Below are 20,475 nucleotides of genomic sequence, written 5' to 3' on the forward strand. Positions count from 1 at the left end.
AACCAAATACACAAAATGCTAGCCATTTGGGGAGTTTTTACTTCTTAGTGATTTTTATTCTAACTCACACTTACCAATCATCTCCCTCACTTTCCTGTATAACATCTCTAAGCTATTAAAAATAATTGTGGATGGGTCCCTTTCATTACTCCACTTGTACTTAATAGAAAAAAGGTGTAATTTAACTCAAAGTATCTAGTATAGAGAAATTTATCAGTCATTCGCTTTAAATATTCTTTCTTATTGCCCTATGAAAAGTCAGAAATGAGCATTGGATGAATTACTTACTGCTTGCGACAGGAATCTAATTGAATGATTGACCACCTGCTAATTCTTTAAGCACTGCACTATCATTCCAGGCGCTGCATTTAGCACTTGTCTCACAATGGCAGGGGAATCACATTTTCTCTCAGCTTGTTTCTAAATCCTTTTTCTTTTCATTCAGGGCTGACTGTAATAGCATCAGTAATAGCTTTCACCATCCATATTTAGTGAAGTAGACCTAGGCTGGCTTTTAATAGACTTCACAGGCACCTTTCTTGCCGTTTCTAGCAGAATGCCATTTCTCAGGCATGGTTTAGCTGAGGAAGGATGAATAGGCATAGGCTCTTCTTGGCATGGAATAATGGTATAATTCTGCCACCTCTATGGCCCTTAGGAAAAGTAGCACTGGTGTCAGGAATATGTTTGATACTTTCTTGTTTCACTATCTTCATTCAAATTCTCTATTTATTTTTTCTTTTAATCTTTTATAACATTTTTTAAAGATTTATTTATTTATTATGTATACAGTATTCTCAGTACTCTGCCTGTAGGCCAGAAGAGAGCACAGATCTCATTACAGATGGTTGTGAGCCACCATGTGGTTGCTGGGAATTGAACTCAGGACCTTTGGAAGAGTGGTGCTCTTAACCACTGAGCCATCTCTCCAGCCCTTATAACATTTTTATGATGATTACTTTGACTATATGTTTGTGAGACATTGTCTTTCTCTGTAGCTCAGACTGGCTTTGAACTAACAATTTTTCTGAGTGCTGGGATAACTGACACATATCACCATGCCCAACTCCATATATTTTTCATGTCTTTAGTATCTCTTTCTAGATATTTATATTTTGCCTTTGGAAAATATTTTTTTCTATTTAATAATTTCTTTGAAGTCTTTGTGCTAGTCTATATGGTACATTCATTGTGCCCGCCTGTATAGACTCACTCTCAATAACTGGCCTGTCCAAACATGTATGCTGCTCCTGTGCATCACTTTTTGTAATAATCTTCTAGCTTCTTGAGTACTCCAGAGTGATAAGGGACACATGAAACAGACACTAATGATTTTGGAAAACTCTCAAACACATTCAAAGTGGAAAATCTTTGATGCCTTCTTTTCTTACCTGTGACAGGAGAGTAAGGCATGGACAAAAAAACCCACCAAGGTAAATATGAAAAAAGTCAGTCGTCAGAAAGGCTGGACGCACCTCCATAATAGAGCTACAAACCAATAAAATGCACAATGACTGAGAAAAATGCCCAAACATCTCCCAGAGAACACAATGCTATGTAACCAAACCATCAAGGGTTCTGATCTTAAGGGATATGCGTAGGGATTTTGAATCTCAAACCTGTCCTGGCTGGATCTTTAGCATATTTCCATTCTTTAGAATGTCCCCCTCTTGTATAATAGACTGTTTATTTTTATAACTGTCATTATGTCCTTAGTCCACTCATTTGTTTTAGAAGACATGAAGCTGAAAATCTCAGTGGGTACTTGTCTGAATTCAGAAGCATACCTATAATCACTGATGTCACAATCCAGGAGGTAAAGTACATTCATTGCTCCCCATTTTCAGTTTCCCTGGAGCATTTGGAAATGGTGGGAAAGGCATGATGATACCCTGGGGGAACTTGAGCAACTTTTTTCTCTTCCTTTCCTTAGTTTATGGTATCCTGTAGCCTGTAAGAATGTAATGCTAGAACCCAGCTGCTGCTTAGGGCACAAACCTATAGCAGCCCTTCCCTACTTATAGAGAGATGCCAATAATCACCCTACTGAGATATTGTCTGTGAATGTATATAACAGACTTCCAGATGCCCGGATCTCTCACCTGGGGAAATGAGGTTACAAAGAAAGTATTGGTGGTCACATATCCTGCTCCTCATTTTCTTCCCTGCCTTGAATCAGAAAGCCTGGCTGTGGCTCTTGCCGTGAAACCATCCCCTTCCTCTGGAAGAGGTCCACACTTTAGCTATATGGGGCCAGATTTCTTCACTTCAGAGCCTCTTCATGTTGTTATCCATCTGTTTATCTGCATGCGCACAGTGTTAATAACTTCTACTAAACACTATATTCCCAACGATATGTCTGAGTATCCCATCGAATCTCCCTCCAAGATGTTTTAATGCCTGGAACCTCTTCCCTGCCATAATGGGATGTAGGCTGGGGCAAAGAGGTGTTCATTGATCAATTGCTGCCTAGAATGCAGTTCACGTTTGCACTACATTTACCAAGTGTATTGATCCCCCAGATCATGATCCCACTGCTTAGGATTATAGCACTCCTGAAGGGATTCACAGACATAGGATGACAATAACATCATCACAAGGCTTAAAAACTGTATTAAAAACCTCATGAACTAGAAGAAGACCAGAAAGGTGATTAAAAGAAGGGACCAACCCCTCCTGACATGACCACCTTACAGGATTGAGGGTATCCAGTGAAAAAGAATGACAGATAAAGTGAAGTAAAAGGTGTCTTCACTGATTCCTCAAGCATTAACCTAGTTCTCTCCAAAGGTAGACAAAAGAACTTTTACTTAGTTAACATTAAAGTATGTCAAGCATGTTCATAATTATGTTCACGTAATTGTTTATAGGCATGTTAAGACAACATGGGGCAGTGTTCAGTTTGTCCTTAAGACTTCCCCGAATAAATAACTTAGTAACAAAATCTGTGGTTTCATGTTTTTCCTTTTCCTGACACAATGAAAACATTTTTGGTGAAGTAATTATAAACTGTGTGTATATAGGACTGCAAGTATTTTGGAAATTCTCTCTCTTTTTTTAAAGATTTATTTATTTATTACATATACAGTGTTCTGCTTGCATGTATACTTGCAGGCCAGAAGAGGGCACGAGAGCTCATTACAGATGGCCATGAGCCACCAAGTGGTTGCTGGGGATTGAACTCAGGACCTCTGGAAGAACAGTCAGTGCTCTTATGCTCTGAGCCATCTCTCCAGCCCTTGGGAATTCCTTAATAGGCCTGATAGATACACACTGCCATATAAACTTAGATACTCTAGACTTTCACAACTTCTTCAAATTGTAGTTTTCCATCTATTAAATGTATTATCAAACCTTAAAGTTTGATTAGAGTCTTTTTTTTTTGGTTTTTTGAGACAGGATTTCTCTGTAGCTTTGGTGCCCGTCCTGGAAATAGCTCTTGTAGACCAGGCTGGCCTCGAACTCCCAGAGATCCGCCTGCCTCTGCCTCCCAAGTGCTGGGATTAAAGGCGTGCGCCACCACCGCCCGGCCTTAGAGTCTTAAAAGAATGATTAAGTCATAAAATTTAATGTTAAAAGGATAGATTTTGATCTGGATTTCCATACATAACAGGTCGTAAAGGAAACAAAGTTAAATAATGTTGTTCATTTTTAATAACATCACAGGTACCAAAATTATCTCTATATATTATATATTAAAAATAATTTTGTTTGGGGCTACAGAGATGGTTCAATATTTAAGAGCATTTATTATTTTCAAAGAGGACCTAGGTTTACGTCCCAGTATCCACATGGTAGCAAACAGCCATCTAGAACTCCAGTTCCTAGGGATCAAATGTCCTCTTCTGACCTCTAAGGGTACCAGGTACACATACAGGGCATAGACATATATGCAAACAAGACTTTTACACACACAATATAAATATCAATATAAAACACCCTTTGTTAGACTAAATTATATGGATTTCTTTTCTACACATTCAGTGGGCCTAGCTCAGTCCTAGGCAGGTTCCTCAGCTGTCAGTCTGGAGTCAGTGAACTTGACTTCCAGTTTTATTTCTTGTTTTGTTTTCACCTGATATGGGTATTAAAGTAACACCAACTTTTTAAAAAGCAATTTGGAAATGCTCCTTCTGTTTATAATTTTTACAAAATAATTTAAGAAACATTGCTTGTAGTTCTTCTTTGAAAGTCTGGTAATTCTTCTGTGAATCTGTCTGGGCCTGGTCTTCTTTTTAGCTGTAAGGCTTATTGTCAGGGCTTCAAACAGACCCATTGTGGGTCTGTTTAAGTTATCCTTTCTTGTTTTAACTTTGATGGTTTGGATGAATCAAGAAATTCATCCATTTCTTTTAAGTTTAATAACTTAATGGAGTATAGGATTTTAAAGTATTCCTTCATAATGTTCTCAATTTCTCTGGTGTCTGTAGTAATGTTTCCCCATTCATACTTACTTATATTAATTTTGTTTTCTTTTTTTTTCTTAAGGAGCTCTGGTGAAGTTTTATTAAAGGAAAACTTTGCTGGTTTACCTTTCGCCAGTCTGTTCTGACATGCTTCTAATAATATCAGAATCCCCTGGGTCAATGCTAGCCAGTGTGCATACTCTGTAGTGTTTCCACACGCTGTGCCCAATTCAATGTTATTGCCACTGTAGTGACGGACACCAGTTTTAGCTAACATGGTATAGTATTCTAGTTCAGATTTCCTGAAAGCTGGGCAGTTGCTGGTGGGGGTAACCAATTTTGCTTTGCCCTGTCTGATGATCTGAAGAGTCTGTTTGTATCCCAGCACGTACTTTCCACTTTTCATAACAAGTTGGAGCCTAGAGTTGATCAACACCAGAGACTTTTTCATCTTCTTTGCAAAGAGGTCCATCTTCCAGCTTTAGGTGTGAGATAGCTCCCAACCAAGACCAGCCTGCCTCTCCTCAAAAGACCAAAGACTAAGGGGTCACTCAATTTTTTGTCTTGTCAAAGAACAAGCTCTTATATTTATTGATTTTTTTGTATTGTTTTCTTTGCTTCTATTTTGTGACTTCATGCTCTCATGTCTTAGTTACTTTTCTCTTTTCATAAAAAAAAACACTGTGGCCAAGCCAACTTATAAAAGAAAACATACAATTTGGGGTTCATTGTTCCAGAGGGTAGAAAAAGCCATGACTATCTCGGTGGGAGGCACGGCAGCAGGCAGGCATGGCACTGGAACAGAGGCTGAGAGTTTACATGTTGAGACAACCAAAAGGCGGAGAGAAATTGGAAATGGCCTCGGCTTTAAAAACCTTAAAGCCTACCCTCACTGACATACCACCTCAAACAAGGCCATACCTAATACTTGCCAAAGAGGTCTACCAAGTGTGGACCAAGCATTCCAATATATGAGCCAATGGAGGCCATTCTCCATCAGACCACCACATCTGATTTTCATTATTTCTTCATGTTTACTAGATTTTGTTTTATCCTTTTCAAACTCTTGCGTTACATTTTTCTGATTTTTTTTAAATGTAGGTGGTATGAGGTATGGGTATCTTTCTTTAGAGAATTTTTAGTGTATCCGAGACATTTTGTTGTTTTATGTTTTCATTTTCACTTAAATTCTTGAATTTTTTTGTTTTTGTTTGGTTTTTTAGAGACAAGGTTTCTCTATAGCTTTGGAGCCTGTCTTAGAACTAGTTGTTATAGATCAGGCTCGCCTCAAACTCACAGAGATCCGCCTACCTCTGCCTCCTGAGTACTGGGATTAAAGGCCTGTGTCACCACTGCCCAGCTAAATTCCTGGAATTAAAAAAAATTTCTTGATTTCATCTTTGACCAATTAACCGTTGGAGGCCATGAGAGTTGTAGCAGGTAACAGCTAGTGTTCAGATATCAATCTACTGAGGAATGATCCTCTGATGGAGGAGAATCCTGTCTGAAGAAGACCTACTGGATCATCAACTCTGGAAACTGTTGCTTATGTCTGTAATTTCACATGTGCAAAGGTAGCTATGGTGTCTCCCCTATACCTGCATTGTAGTGTGTAATCTCATATCATGTGCATATGTAATCTCATGACTGCATCTCAGTCTTATGGACACATATATCTGTGGATGATCACAAAGATGACTTCTCATTTATCTGTATAATTTTGATAGATAGAAAATATACTAGGATATGCTTCATAGCTAGATTTCTTGTCCCATGAGGACTGTAAAACACTTAAAAGCCTGCTTTGTTTCTTTTACTCAAACTATAAAGAATTGGCTCATTTTTTTTAACCTCAGAGAAAGTTCAAAATAGACTGAATGTTTCTGTAAATGGATCTTAAGTTAAAAACTTTACACGTATGCACAAGATCAGTGTTGCTGATGTTGACTAAGGTTATTAACACAAAGCAACCCCAAAAAATCAGGCCAATTCTTCACATGCCAAGTTTCACTGATAAGACCTGATTCTCTGTGCAGATTTCTCTGCAGCTTGTATTACTGGGCACTGTGCCCCTGGCCTCTGATTACAATCTTACATCTGGAACCTTGAAACCTTGTGTTGTCATGGTGACTGGCTTGGTTCCTTTTCATTTACCCAAGGAATGTGCTATGACCAATGAGATGTAACTCTTGTAACATTTTCTCTTATTGCCTCAAGTGTCCTGTTAAAAAAAATGTTATTTAAGCTAGATGAACAAAGAAGCCAAAAGGAATTGGAACTAGAGAGAATTGAAACAGAGAATTGAAACAAAGGAGAACTAGGAAGAATTAGAACTTAGAAGAAAATTAGAAGACAGAAAAATACACAGAATAATAAAGAGGGTCACCAGAACAGCATGTGTGTGAAATTATTCTGTGCCCCTCAAAGAGAAAAACCTTAAGTTCAGCCTTGTTTGGCTGTAGATCTTTCCTCTGAACCCTGGGTGTAGCCTTGAGAGCTAGTCTCTTGAGTTACAATAATCAATGATTTCATAGTGTGTTGTTTAGTCTCTATGAAATTATATTATATCTTTTGTCATTTACTTAAAGTTTTACAGCATTGCAGTCAGATAGAACACACAAAGTTATTTCAATATTTTTGTTTTTGTTGAAAATTCTTATGTATTAGGACACAATATGTGATATATTTTAGAGAAACATCAGTTGGATGTTGAGTTGAACATATATATTTTGTGTTCGTGTGAAATACTATGTAGATATCTATTATGTCCATATGATGTCACTTCATTCTGATATTTCTTGTTTATCATTTTGCTTATATGGCCTGTCTATTGGAGGCTATCTAAATTTAAATTTCCTACTATTATTAGGTTGTGTTAATCTGTGTCATGAAGCCCAGTACTATGACTTTTTTTTAATGAAATTGGGTGTACAAGAGTTTGGTGCATATATGCTTAGGATTATGATATATTTTTGGTATTTCTTCCTTGGTCAGAATGAATTGTGCTTCTTTACCACTTCTGATTAAATTTCACTTGAAGGCTATTTTTCCAGATATTGGGATTGTGATATCTGCTTATTTCCTGGTCACATTTTCCATCTGTTCTTCTACTCTAATGAGATATTTATCCCTGAAGGTGAGATAAAGTCTAAGTACACAACATGAAGATGAATTTTGTTTCTTAATCCATTCAGTTACCCTGTGCCTTTTCAGTGGGTAGTTGAGGCTACTTATATTAAAAGTTATTATTAAAAGAAGTATATTTATTGCTACTTTTTATATTTGTGTTCTCTGGGGTATGCTTATTCCTTCTGGTTCAAAATATTGCTTCCAGTGGTTTCTGTAGGGTTGGTTTGGTAACATTAATTATTTTAGTCCTTTTAAATCACGGAAAGTTTTTTTTTCTTTTTCAACTACGACATAAAGTTTTGTTGAGTAAAGCAGTCTATGTTGGCATTTGTGTCTTTTTTTGGATCTTGAGGTACACTGTTACAGGCTCTTCTGACATTTAAAGTGTCTATTGAGAAGACAGCTATTATTTTAGTGGGTTTTCCTTTATATGTGACTTGTACTTTTTTCCCTACCAGATTTCAACACCCTCTATTTGTTCTATATAGTTAGAGTTTTAACTATAATATAATGTGGGGAATTTCTTTTTGGTTCCTATTTGATGGTTTGTATGCTTCTTCTAGCTATTATTTTAGTGGGTTGTCCTCTATATGTGACTTGTAGTTTTTCTCTCCCAGCTTGACACCCTTTATTTGTTCTGTATAGTTAGTATGTTAACTATATGATGTGGGGAGTTTCTGTTTTGATCCGATTTGGTAGTCTGTATGCTTCTTCTATCTGTATGGCTATGTCTTCCTTAATTTGGGGAGGGTTCTTTTCTATAATACTGTTAAAGATCTTTTCTATACCATGGCCTTGTATTTTCCTCATTCTATGCCCATAATTCATATATTCGGTCTTTTCATGATGTTATGAAGTTCCTTCAAATTCCTTTCTTGTGTTTTTAATTTTTTCATATTTTTGATTCTTCTAATTGTTCTATGTAATCTTCTGTTCTGTTGTCTTATTTTCTGATGCATTCATACTTGTAAGTCTTTCCCCTCAATTTTCTCATTGGATTCTTGTATTTTTGAAAGTCCATTTTCATCTCACTTTGAATGTTATTGATTATTTCTATGCCTGAATTGAATCCAATTTTCAAAGTCTGAATTGTCTGCATTATTATTGTTGTTTCTGTTATTGTCACCATCACTATTATTTTAATAAATTTAATTCAACCTGGAAAATATTCAGTCTGGACAATAGAATGAGCTCTAACTATTACATAGATGAGCCAGTCACAAAAGACAAATATTGAAAGAATATACTTACTAGGAAACATGATTTTGAGTGAGGTAATCCAGACCCAGAAAGACAATTATCACATGTACTCACTCATAAGTGGTTTTTAAACATAAATCAAATTTGTAGGTTAGCTTACAAATCACAATCCCGGAGAACCTAGGCAACAATGAGGACCCTAAGAGAGACATACATAGATCTAATCTACATAGGAAGTAGAAAAATACTACATCTCCTGAGAAAATTGGGAGCGTAGGGACCTTGGGGGAAGGTGGAAGGGGGGGGGGAGAGGCAGGAAGGGGAGCAGAGCTCAATAAAAATCAACTTTAAAAAGTAAAAAAAAATACACTTACATAAAATTCACAGAATGGTAAAGTTCTTAGTTACAGAAAATAGAGTCATGGCTATCAGTGACAAGAAAGAGGGAGTGGTGGGGATTGCTATCTGGTGGGTACAGTGCTTATTTTGAAAGATTGCCTACCAGTGTAAATATACTTATACTTGAAAGTGTTTCATCTGGTGATGGATGGAGATAGAGACAGACCCATATTGGAGCACTGGACTGAGCTCCCAAGGTCCAAATAAGGAGCAGAAGGAGAGAGAACATGACCAAGGAAGTCAGGGACCCCAGAAGTGTACCTGCCCACTGAGACAATGGGGCTGATCTAACGAAAGTTCACCAAGGCCAGCTGGACTGGGACTGACAGAGCATGTGATCAAACTGGACTCTCTGAATGTGGCTGTCAATGAGGGCTGACTGAGAAGCCAAGGACAATGGCACTGGGTTTTGATTCTACTGCATGTACTGGCTTTGTGGGAGCCTAGTCTGTTTGAATGCTCACCTTCCTAGACCTGGCTGGAGGGGGGAGGACCTTGGACTTCCCACAGGGCAGGGAACCCTGACTGCTCTTTGGACTGGAGAGGGAGGAGGAAGGGGAGAGGGGGAGGGAAATGGGAGGAGGTGGAAATTTTTAATAAAAAAAGAAAGTGTTTGAGATGGCATATTTTATTTTCTACACATTTGACTAATATTGAAAAGAAAGTAGAGTTGTGTAGTATGTACTTACACATATATGATACCCTGGTCCAAACTCAAGAGAATGCCGAGGCAATCCAGAAGCTCTCAGTCTGCTCTGTGCTAAGAGACTATGGCATCTTGTAGGCATAACATCAAGAGCTAGTGCCTGCTTGACTCTGCCTTACTATGTTTACTATGTGACCCTCCATTCCCAAAGGCTCAGTTTCCTTAGTTTTTCACTTAAATCCTTGGAAAAGACAATTTTTGAAGCCCTTAATGACTTTGACATTTTGTTAATTAATGGACTAAGGTGAAGAGTAGAAGTTGAGATCTAGCCCTTCATTCACCCACTTGTTCATTCTCTCATCCAAAACTCTCATCCAATCAGTATATGTTTTGTATGTGTTCATTGGACCTGTTTTCTAGAACTTCAGGCACTTATTGGTATCCTTTTTAAGTTCTCTGAAGGGATTTTTCAGGTCTCTCTTAAACTGTATTTTACAAGCAGTTTTGAGCCACCACGTGTATGCTGGGAACCACTGAGCAATCTCTTCAGCCTGCTGGCCTTTATTATTATCAGTTTCTCTGTCTATTCCTAATTTGATTAGGACTTTTATCAGGAAGGCATAACATAGGTTTTTCTGCACTCGCAGATATCATCATGTGATATCTGTTCTTTATTTATATGGCCTTCATTGCTTTGCGTAGGTTGAACAGGCACTGGATCTCTCTTTTTTTTTATTAAGAAAAGAAGAAAAAAAACATAAACAAAAAACAAGTTTCCACCTCCTCCCAGCCTCCCATTTCCCTCCCCCTCCTCCCACCCTTCTCCCCCTCCTCCCACCCTTCTCCCCCTCCCCCCACTCCTTTTCCCCTCCCTCTCCAGTCCAAAGAGCAGTCAGGGTTCCCTGCCCTGTGGTAAGTCCTAGGTCCTCCCCCCTCCGTCCATATCTAGGAAGGTGAACATCCAAACTGGCTAGGCTTCCAAAAAGCCAGCACATTAAGTAGGATCAAAACCCCGTGCCATTGTCCTTGGTGTCTCATCAGCCCTCATTGTTTGCCATGTTCAGAGAGTCCGGTTTTATCCCATGCTTTTTCGGTCACAGTCCAGCTGGCCTTGGTGAGCTCCCAGTAGATCAGCTCCACTGTCTCAGTGGGTGGGTGCACGCCTCGTGGTCCCGACTTCTTTGCTCATGTTCTCCCTCCTTCTGCTCCTCATTGGGACCTTGGGAGTTCAGTCCGGATCTCTTGAATGAAACCTGCTTCTCTGTGATGTATGATCTTCTTTATGTGTTCTTGAATTTAGTTTTGAAATATTTTGTGATAAATTTTGCTTCCATGTTCATCAGGGAATTAGTCTATAGCTTTCTTTTTCGTTGTTGCCTGATTTTTATATTAGGGTAATAACTGGCTTCATAGTATGAGTTCATTGGTATTGATTTCCTAGTTAGTTCTGACAATATGCGCATGAGCATAGAGCTATCTGTTTTTATAATATCTTTTTATTATTATTTTATTTTATTACTGTAGTGAAGCGTTTTAGTTTCATAAGATCCCATTTGTCAATTGTTAGTCTGAAAGCTTGTGCTACTGGAATTCATTTCAGAAAGTTCTTTCCTACGTTCAAGAGTTGAAACCTATTCTGGATTTTTTTTCTTCTAACAGATTTACAGTTTTGGATCTTGGATGGAGGTCTTTGATCCATTAGAAATTGAGTTTCGTGCAGGAAAAGAGAGAGCTACGACCTAGTTCCATTCTTTTGTATGAAGCTATTCAGTTTGACTAGCACAATTTTTTTGTAGATATTGTTTTTGTCTCCTGCATGTATTTTTTGCCTCTTTGTAAAATGAAAGGTAGCTGTAGGGGCATGGGCTTATATCTGTGTTTTCAAGTCTTCAATTCTATTTCATTGATAAATGTCTGTTTTTTATTATACTCATACATGATATATACTTATTATATACTATACTGTCTTTTTATAACTTGAAATTAGATATGATGATAGCTTCAGCAATATTTTTATTGTTCAGTAGTGTCTTGGTTAACATGGGTCTTTTGTGTTTTCATACGAATTTTAAGATTTTTTTCAATTTATAGGAAGGATTGGGTTGCAATTTTGATTGATATTGCATTGAATTAGTAGACTGTTTTTGGTAGAATGGGTATTTTCACAATACAAAACCTACAAATATATAAGCATAGGAGGGCTTTCTATTTTCTGGTGTCATCTTTAATTTCTTTTATCAGCATTTTCAAATTTTCATCTGATATGTCTTTAACTTTCTTGGTTAGGTTTATTACAGGTATTTTTTGAAGTTATCGCGAATGAGATTATTTCTCTGGTTTCTTTCTCAGTTTATTTGCCATTGGTATATAGGAAAGCTTGTAATTTTTGTATTAATTTTTGTAGCCTATAATTTTTTAGAAAGTCTTTAGCAGCTGTAGAGATTTTTCTGGTGTTGTTTTTCAGGTGTTTATTGCATAGAATAATATACTCTGCAAATAAGTATACTTTTATTTTTTTGTTTCTTATTTGTATCAGTGTTATCTTGTTCACATGCCTTATTACTGTAGCTAAGTCTTGAAGCACTACACTGAACATGAATGGAGAGAGTAGACATTTTCTTGCTCCTGATTTAGTGGAAATACTTCAGGATTTTCTCCATTTGGTATGGTGTTGGCTGTAGGCTTGTTGTGTATTGTTTTTTGTATGTTCAGATATAGCTGCTGTATGCCTAGATTCTCCAGAGCTTTTTAATTTTTTTTATCATGAAACAATGTTGGATTTTGTCTAAGGTCTTTTCTTCATCTAATAAGATGATTATGTAGTTTCTGTCTCTGAGTCTGCTTATTGAGAGGTTACATTTATTGATTTATGTATATTGAACCATTCCTGAATTACAGTGGATTTGTTTTTTTATGTTTTTTGAATTCAGTTCTCAAGAATTTTATTGGGAGATTTTAAAAATGTATTTTTTTTAAAAAAACTATCTTTTCTTTTTAAACATGCCAAATCCATTTCCCACTCTCCCCTCCTCCTGTTCCCTTCACTTTCTCCCATTTCCACCCCCCCCACATCCATGCCTCAGAGAGGGTAAGGATTCCCATGGGGAGTCAGCAAAGTCTGTAACATTGCTTTGAGGCAGGCCCAAGGCCCTCCCCACTATATCTAGGCTGAGCAAGGCATCCCTCCAGAGAGAATTGGGTCTGAAAAGCCAGTACAAGCAGTAGGGATGAATCCTGGTCTCACCACCAGTGGCCCCACAGTCTGCCCCAGCCGTACAACTGTGGCCACATTCAGAGGGCTTAGTTTGGTCCTATGATGATTAATATTGGGATTTTTTTGCATCTATGTTCATCAGGGAGATTATTCTATAAGTTTCTTTTTCTGTTGTGCCCCTATCTAGATTAGGTATCAATGTAATTCTGAGTTTTAAAAAGTAACCTTATTCCAAATTAATATCTGATATTTCAAAATCAAAACAAACAAATACAGAACAGTACATATTTGAATTCTAAAGACAATTTAGTAAACTGTTGTTGTGTTTCTGTTTTTCTGTTGCCAAAAGAAAACTGCTTTTCCACTACTTCAAGTTTTTCAAGCATTTTAAATATGACAATATTTATAATTGTGTGGTTTGGAGGAATTTCTAAAATTCTTTTTACTAATTTTCTTGCATAGTTGGTAAAAAATAATTTAGAATCACTCATTTCTTTCTTATTTTGTAAAATAAATTAAGAAGTACCAGTTGTACTTCTTAATTAAAACATCTGTTAAGATTCTGCAAAGAATCCATCTGGAGAAGGGCTTTTAAAATTTTATTTGAATCATTTTACTCTCATTAGTTGTGATGAGTCTGTTTAAATTTTTATTTCTTCTGGTTTGACTTTGATAGTAAATATGCACTGATAATCTATTTTTATGTTTTCCAGTTTGGTAGACAATAGGTTTATGAAATGTTTCTTTTGTATCTGTTGTAATATCTCCTTTTCCATCCCTAATTTTATTGGTATGATCTTCAATCTCATCCTTTTGTTTAATATAGTAAATATTTTCTCAACCTTGTTAATATTTTAGAGGACAAACTCTTTGATTTATTTTTGTATTTTTTCATTTCTATATCATTAGTTTCTGCTCTGATCTTGATTATTTATCCCTTTATATTGTTTTGGGGGTACTGTTTATTCTTATTTTTCTAGGATCTCAATGTACATTATTAACTTGAATATTTTAGTTCCTTCTGATTTTTTTTAGCACTAGGTTAATTATATCCTATAGATTTTTGTGTTTTGTTTTTATATTTTTCATTTAATTGAATTTAAACATTTTATATCTTTCATGATTCATTCATTATCCTATAAATATTGTTCAGTCTCCATGACTGGGTGTATTTTCTGCGATTTCTGTTGCTGTTAACTTCTACCTTTATTATATTATGGTTAGACAAAATCCAAGAAGTTACTTCTTTGCATCTATGTTCATCAGGGAGATTATCTATAATTTTGTTTTTCTGTTGTGCCTTTATTTAAATTAGGTATCAGTGTAGTAATTCTGGTTTTTAAAAAATAATTTAGCTTACCGGATTTTCAAATGTTTTAACAGAACCTTACCTTATTCCAAGGGTCCCAGTATCAGAAATTGAACTATTTATACCTCTGAACTTGAGTTTTGCTTTAATCTGATTTTAACTGTGCCCTGGTTCTTCCTTCTTGGAGTAAGTAGGTATGTAACTTTTCTGTCTGGCTCGAGTTGGTGAGTTCCCATTAGCTCAGGTAGACTGTTTCAGTGGGTGTCCCCATCATGGTCTTGACCTTTTGCTCATATTTTCACATTTCCCACTCTTCAACTGGAGTTTGAGAACTCAGCCCAGTGCTCCGCTGCGGTCCTCTACCTCTGTTTCCATCAGTTGCTAGATAAAGGTTTTATGGTGGCATTTAAGATAATCATCAATCTGACTACATGGCAAGGCCAGTTCGGGCATCATCTCCTTTATTGCTTAGGGTCTTATCTGGGGTCATCTTTCTGGATTCCTGGGAATTTCTCTAGTGCCAGGTTTCTTGCTAGCCCCATAATGGCTCTCTCAATCAAAATCAAGCCTTTTTCCTTGCTCTCATCTCTGTCCTTCCTCTATCTCAACTATCCCATACCCTCAGAAAGGAACCAGAATAGGACCAAACTAGTCCCTCTGAATCTTGGTGGCAGTTGTATGGCTAGGGCAGACTGTGGGGCCTCTGGCAGTGGTAGCAGGATTTATTCTTATTGCTTTTACTGGCTTTTTGGAAACCCATTCTCTTTGGATGGATATCTTGCTCAGCGTAGTAGGGAGGGCCTTGAACTTTCTTCAAAGTAATGTGCCTTACCCTCTCTGAGGACTGGATGGGGTGGGGGTGGGGTGGGGGAAATGGGAGGAGGGAAGGGAGTGGGAACTGGGATTGGTATGTAAAATAACATGCAAGTTTGCTGAGCTTAAAGATTGATAGTCCTGGCAAGAAGCTGGAAGATGGCCCGAAATTCTTGAAATCTGGTGATGTGGCCATTGTTGATATGGTTCCTGGCAAGCCCATGTGTGTCGAGAGCTTCTCTGACTATCCTCCACTGGGTCGTTTTGCTGTTCGTGACGTGAGGCAGACAGTTGCTGTGGGTGTCATCACAGCTGTGGACAAGAAGGCTGCTGGAGCTGGCAAGGTCACCAAGTCTGCCCAGAAAGGTCAGAAGGCTAAATGAATATTATCCCTAACACCTGCCACCCCAGTCTTAATCAGTGGTGGAAGAAGGTCTCAGAACTGTTTGTCTCAATTGGCCATTTAAGTTTAATAGTTTAATAGACTGGTTAATGATAACAATGCATCGTAAAACCTTCAGAAGGAAAGGAGAATGTTTTGTGGACCATTTTTTTTTTGTGTGTGTGTGGCAGTTTTAAGTTATTAGTTTTCAAAATCAGTACTTTTTAATGGAAACAACTTGACCAAAAATCTGTCACAGAATTTTGAGACCCATTAAAACAAGTTTAATGAGAAAAAAATTCTCCCAACCCTCTTTAAAAAATCAAAGTCCTAGTACATATTGATTCAGCACCAAATTACACTAGATCTTCAAAGAACAGCAGGAACATTTGTCAAATTGACCCATAAAATAGATACGGAAAGAACACTTCAAAACTTTTCTATTAAGCCAGTATTGTCCTGATGCTAAAACCTGACAATTTCAAAATGGACTGCGGAGAGGCTCATGAAACCCTATATTTAGCAGAGGGACTACAGACATTTTTATGTTTGCTGGGAAGCAAGAATATATTTTCTTGAGGCTGTGGCTCCGGAAAGCTTGCCCATGTGTCAATGGAAGGTCCTACATCCATGTTCATATGAAAGCACTAATTGGACTCAGTAGACTAAAAAAAAAAAAAAGAGAGAGAGAGAGAGAGAGAGAGAGAGAGAGAACATGAAGTTGAGGGAGAAGTGGTGGTGGTTTGTGGAGATGGGAGTGGGTAGTGGATATAATCAAAATACATTGTATCTATGTATGAAGTTCTAAAAGAATAATTAAAGACTAGAAAAAGATTATAGGCCAATTTCTCTAATGAACACTGAAGCAACAGTTCTAAAAAAATACTAGAAAGCAAATTCATGATCACACAAAAAATATTCTCATAAGAAAAGTTCCAGTGTGTGTACACACGACATTTTCATTACTGATTCATCAGTTGGACACTGAGGTTTGTTTTATTTCCTAGACGTTGTGAATAGTGCATCAATAAACACGGATAATCATATATTTCAATAGTAAAATATAGAGTCCTTTAGTAGCTATATGTCTGGTTCACATGGTAATTTTATTTCTAGCTTGTTGAGTAGCTTCACACTGCTTCCCATGGAGGCAATATCAATTTCCATTCTTACCAACAGTGAGGAGGAGTTCTTTCTTTCCCATATTCTCTCCCACATTTGCTGTCTTGATTTCTCAATGATTGCCATTCTGATTTGGGTGGCATGGAATCTCAAAGTAGTCATTTTGCATTTCCACAATGACTAAGAATGTTGAACATATTTTTAAAGTACTTGATAGACATTTGTATTCCTTCTTTTGAGAACTCTCTTTTGGGTTTAATAGCTCCATTTTTTAAATTGTGTTTTCTCCCATTCTGTAAGCTATCTCTTCACTCAACTGTTTCCTTTGCTGTATAGAGCCTTTTAATTTCATAAGACCTCAACTTTCAATTGTCCTTATTTAGAAAATTGGCAGGGGTAATCCAGTCACATAACGACAAACACCACACATTCTTTCTCATGTGTGGATATTCACTTATAGTCTTCAAAGTGTTTAACTTTGAGTACTTGAAGAAGCCAGAACACTAGAACGGGGCCACTGTGGTGAAGAATGCTGGAAGGAAGGAAGGTTAGCCGAGTACACAGTACATGAAAGTAGAAAGGAGCAATACTGGAGCTGGAAAGGTTCAGGCAAGGATGATGAGGAGGAATTAAAGTGACAATGCGGTAGGGGGGGGGGGGAGTTGACCAAAACAAAGGGGTTCTGAAAAAGTCAGACAGAGCTAGAAGGAAGAGAGCATATGGCTGGATAAAGATGTGCCTAAATCACTGGATTATTAAGAAATAGTGTGTGACTTTTTTATATTTTGTTTTTATTGAGCTATATATTTTTGTCTGCTCCCCTCCCCTTCTACCTTCCCTCATGGTCCCCATGCTCCCAATTTACTCAGGAGATCTTGTCTTTTTCTACTTCCCATGTTGATTAGATTTATGTATGTCCTCTTTTTTGTCTAGGTTCTCTGGAATTGTGAATTGTAGGCTGTTTTTTCTTTACTTTATGTCTAAAAGCCACTTATGAGTGAGTACATGTGATAATTGTCTTTCTGGGTCTGGGTTACCTCACTCAATATGATGTTTTCTAGATCCATCCATTTGCCTGCAAATTTCAAGATGTCATTATTTTTTCCTGCTGTGTAGTACTTCATTGTATAAATGTACCACATTTTTCCTTATCCATTCCTCAGTCTCCAAGACCTTTATCATGAAGGGATGTTGTATTTTGTTGAAGTCTTTTTCAGCATCTAATGAGATAATCATATAAATCAGTTTGTTTATATGATGGATTACAGTGACAGATTTTCATATGTGAACCATCCCTACATCTCTGGGATGAAGCTGACTTGATCATGGTGAATGATTTTTCTGCTGTGTTCTTAGATTTGTTTTGCCAGTATTTTATTGAGTATTTTTGCATCAGTGTTCATGAGTGAGATTGATCTGTAAATCTCTTTCTTACTAATGTCCTAGTATGGTTTGGGTATCATAGTAATTATAGCCTCATAAAAAGAGTTTGGCAATGTTTCTTCTGTTTCTATTATGTGGCACAATTTGAGGAGTATTGGTATTGGTTCTTCTATGAAAATCTGAAATCATCTGGTCCTGGGCCTTTTTTGGTTGGAAGACTTTTGACAAACCTTTTTTATTGATTTTATTGATATATACATTTTTCTCTGCTCCCTTCCCTTCCTTTCCCCTCCTCTTCTACCTTCTCCTATGGTCCCCATGCTCCCGATTTACTCAGGAGATCTTGTCTTTTACTATGTCCTCATTGATATTTAGGTTTTGTTTATATTTCTTTAGCAGTTATAAGTCTATTTAATTTGCTCATTTGGTCTTGATTTAATTTTGGTAAGTCATATTTATCCAGAAAATTTTCCATTTCCTTTAATTTATTCAATTTTGGGGAGTACAGGTTTTTGAAATATGATCTAATTGGATTTCCTCCATGTCTGTTGTTATGTCCCCTCTTTCATTTCTGATTTTGTTAATTTGGATATTCTCTCTCTGCCTTTTGGTTGGTTTGGATAAAGGTTTGTCTAGCTTGAAGATTTTGTGAGATAAATATTTATGAGTTGGTAGGGAGGCCAAAGAGGCCTACAAATGGGTTCTTGCAATTACTCTTCATTTCCCACCAGAACACTTGATAAACCCTACCATTGATGATTCTCAGATATTTATTTAAACATGTAAAGAAATCAAAGGGAATTCAGTTGGAGACTCTTCTTTCTGGCTAGCTTTTCATAGTGCTGAAAGGTGCTATGAAGGCTGCTGAGTGAGCAAAAGCATCAATGATCTTACCCAGCTGTGATCCCTATAAGCTACACTACCAAAAAACCAGACAAGATATTCTCAGTTGCACAATAAAGACATAATTATTTATTTATTTATTTTTTTATTTTCGAGACAGGGTTTCTCCATAACTTTTTGGTTCCTCTCCTGGAACTAGCTCTTGTAGACCAGGCTGGCCTCGAACTCACAGAGATCTGCCTGCCTCTGCCTCCCGAGTGCTGGGATTAAAGGCGTGCGCCACCACCGCCCAGCAAAAGACATAATTATTATAGAGGTTGCCACCCACTCTGATTGAATTTGAGGCCTGCTCAGCAGGAAGAGCTGTTGGCTACTGGTGATCCAGGGGAGGGGAGAGGTAGTCATTGTTTTCAGTCACACACCCACAGGTAAGCCACCAGGCTCCAATGGATAGCTAGATATCCTCCTTACACAGATGGACCTGATTAAACTCAGTGAGTCACAAGACAACAACAACACAACAACATGAATGTGAGAACGGGACTTGTAGACGAGCAAAGCCTTTGAAAGTGGTAAAAGGTAGATGATAGAGAAAAGGGGTGAGAGTAACCACAACACATTATACACACTTAAAGATTTGTCAATGGAAAAATGTATTAAAATATAATAAAAGATAGACGATTCTTTAGGATTAAGTTGGCTTTATTACAGACATGTTTGGATGGTTCAACATGTGTAAATCAATAAATATAGTTTTTCACATAAATGGACTCAAGCAGAGAAATCATGTGAGCAACTCAATAGAATAAAAAATGGTGGGGGCCTTTGAAAAATACTAATATTTCTTCACATTGTCCTTTATGGCTGTCTACTTATTTTTTTTAGTTTGTCTTATTTTTGTTTTTATTAGGACCTAAGGTGCTTTAAGCTATTGATCTGAGAACCTTTTCATTATTATTTTGAGATTATAATATAATTACGTAAGTTTTCCCTTCCCTTCCCCCCTCCAAATACCCCATATACTTCTCTTTGTTCTCTTTTAACACTCATGGCCCCTTTTATCACTATTTGTGTGTGTGTGTGTGTGTGTGTGTGTGTGTGTGTGTGTGTATAATAAAATGATCATCCAAAACTATTAAATGGAAATCAAAGCAACTTTGAGATTTCATCTAGGTCAGATTGGCAAGATGCGCAAAACAATGGACATCAAAAGCTATGGAGGATGTGGGGGGAAAGGCCACATTCACTGTTGGGGAGATTGCAAATGTGTTCAGCCACTCTGGAAATCTGTTTGGAGCATTACTAAAAGAGAAAAACAAATCCACCGTATGACTAAGCTACACCACTCCTTGTTACATGCCTAGAGGACTCAGCAAACTATTCCATAGATACCTGTTCAGACATGTTCATTACTGCTCTGTTCCCAGGAGCTGGGAAATGAAAACTACCTAAATGCCCTTCAACTGATAAATGGAATGAAAATGTAGTACCTACATACTATGGAATACCATGAAGCTGTAAAGAGAAATTAAATCATGAAAAAAATTTGGGTAAATGGAACTAGAAAGTTTATTGAGTGGGGTAACCCAAACCTGGAAAAAAAAGTCATATGTTCACTCTTATTGGGGG

At 37.2% G+C, this 20,475-nt stretch overlaps 1 protein-coding gene and 1 pseudogene across 1 annotated transcript in view; both read right to left on the reverse strand.

Annotated features, from left to right (window-relative positions):
- LOC121443113 (probable ribonuclease ZC3H12B) overlaps positions 1-20,475 on the reverse strand; it is a 142,498-nt gene that overhangs the window by 35,804 nt on the left and 86,219 nt on the right. The gene's annotated exons all lie outside the window — the stretch shown is intronic.
- Positions 4,529-4,878, reverse strand: LOC121443123 (annotated as a pseudogene).

Source organism: Microtus oregoni, unplaced genomic scaffold, assembly GCF_018167655.1.
Source record: "Microtus oregoni isolate MIOR12 unplaced genomic scaffold, Mior012 000100F_ref0000014, whole genome shotgun sequence".
Classification (NCBI taxonomy): Eukaryota; Metazoa; Chordata; class Mammalia; order Rodentia; family Cricetidae; genus Microtus; species Microtus oregoni.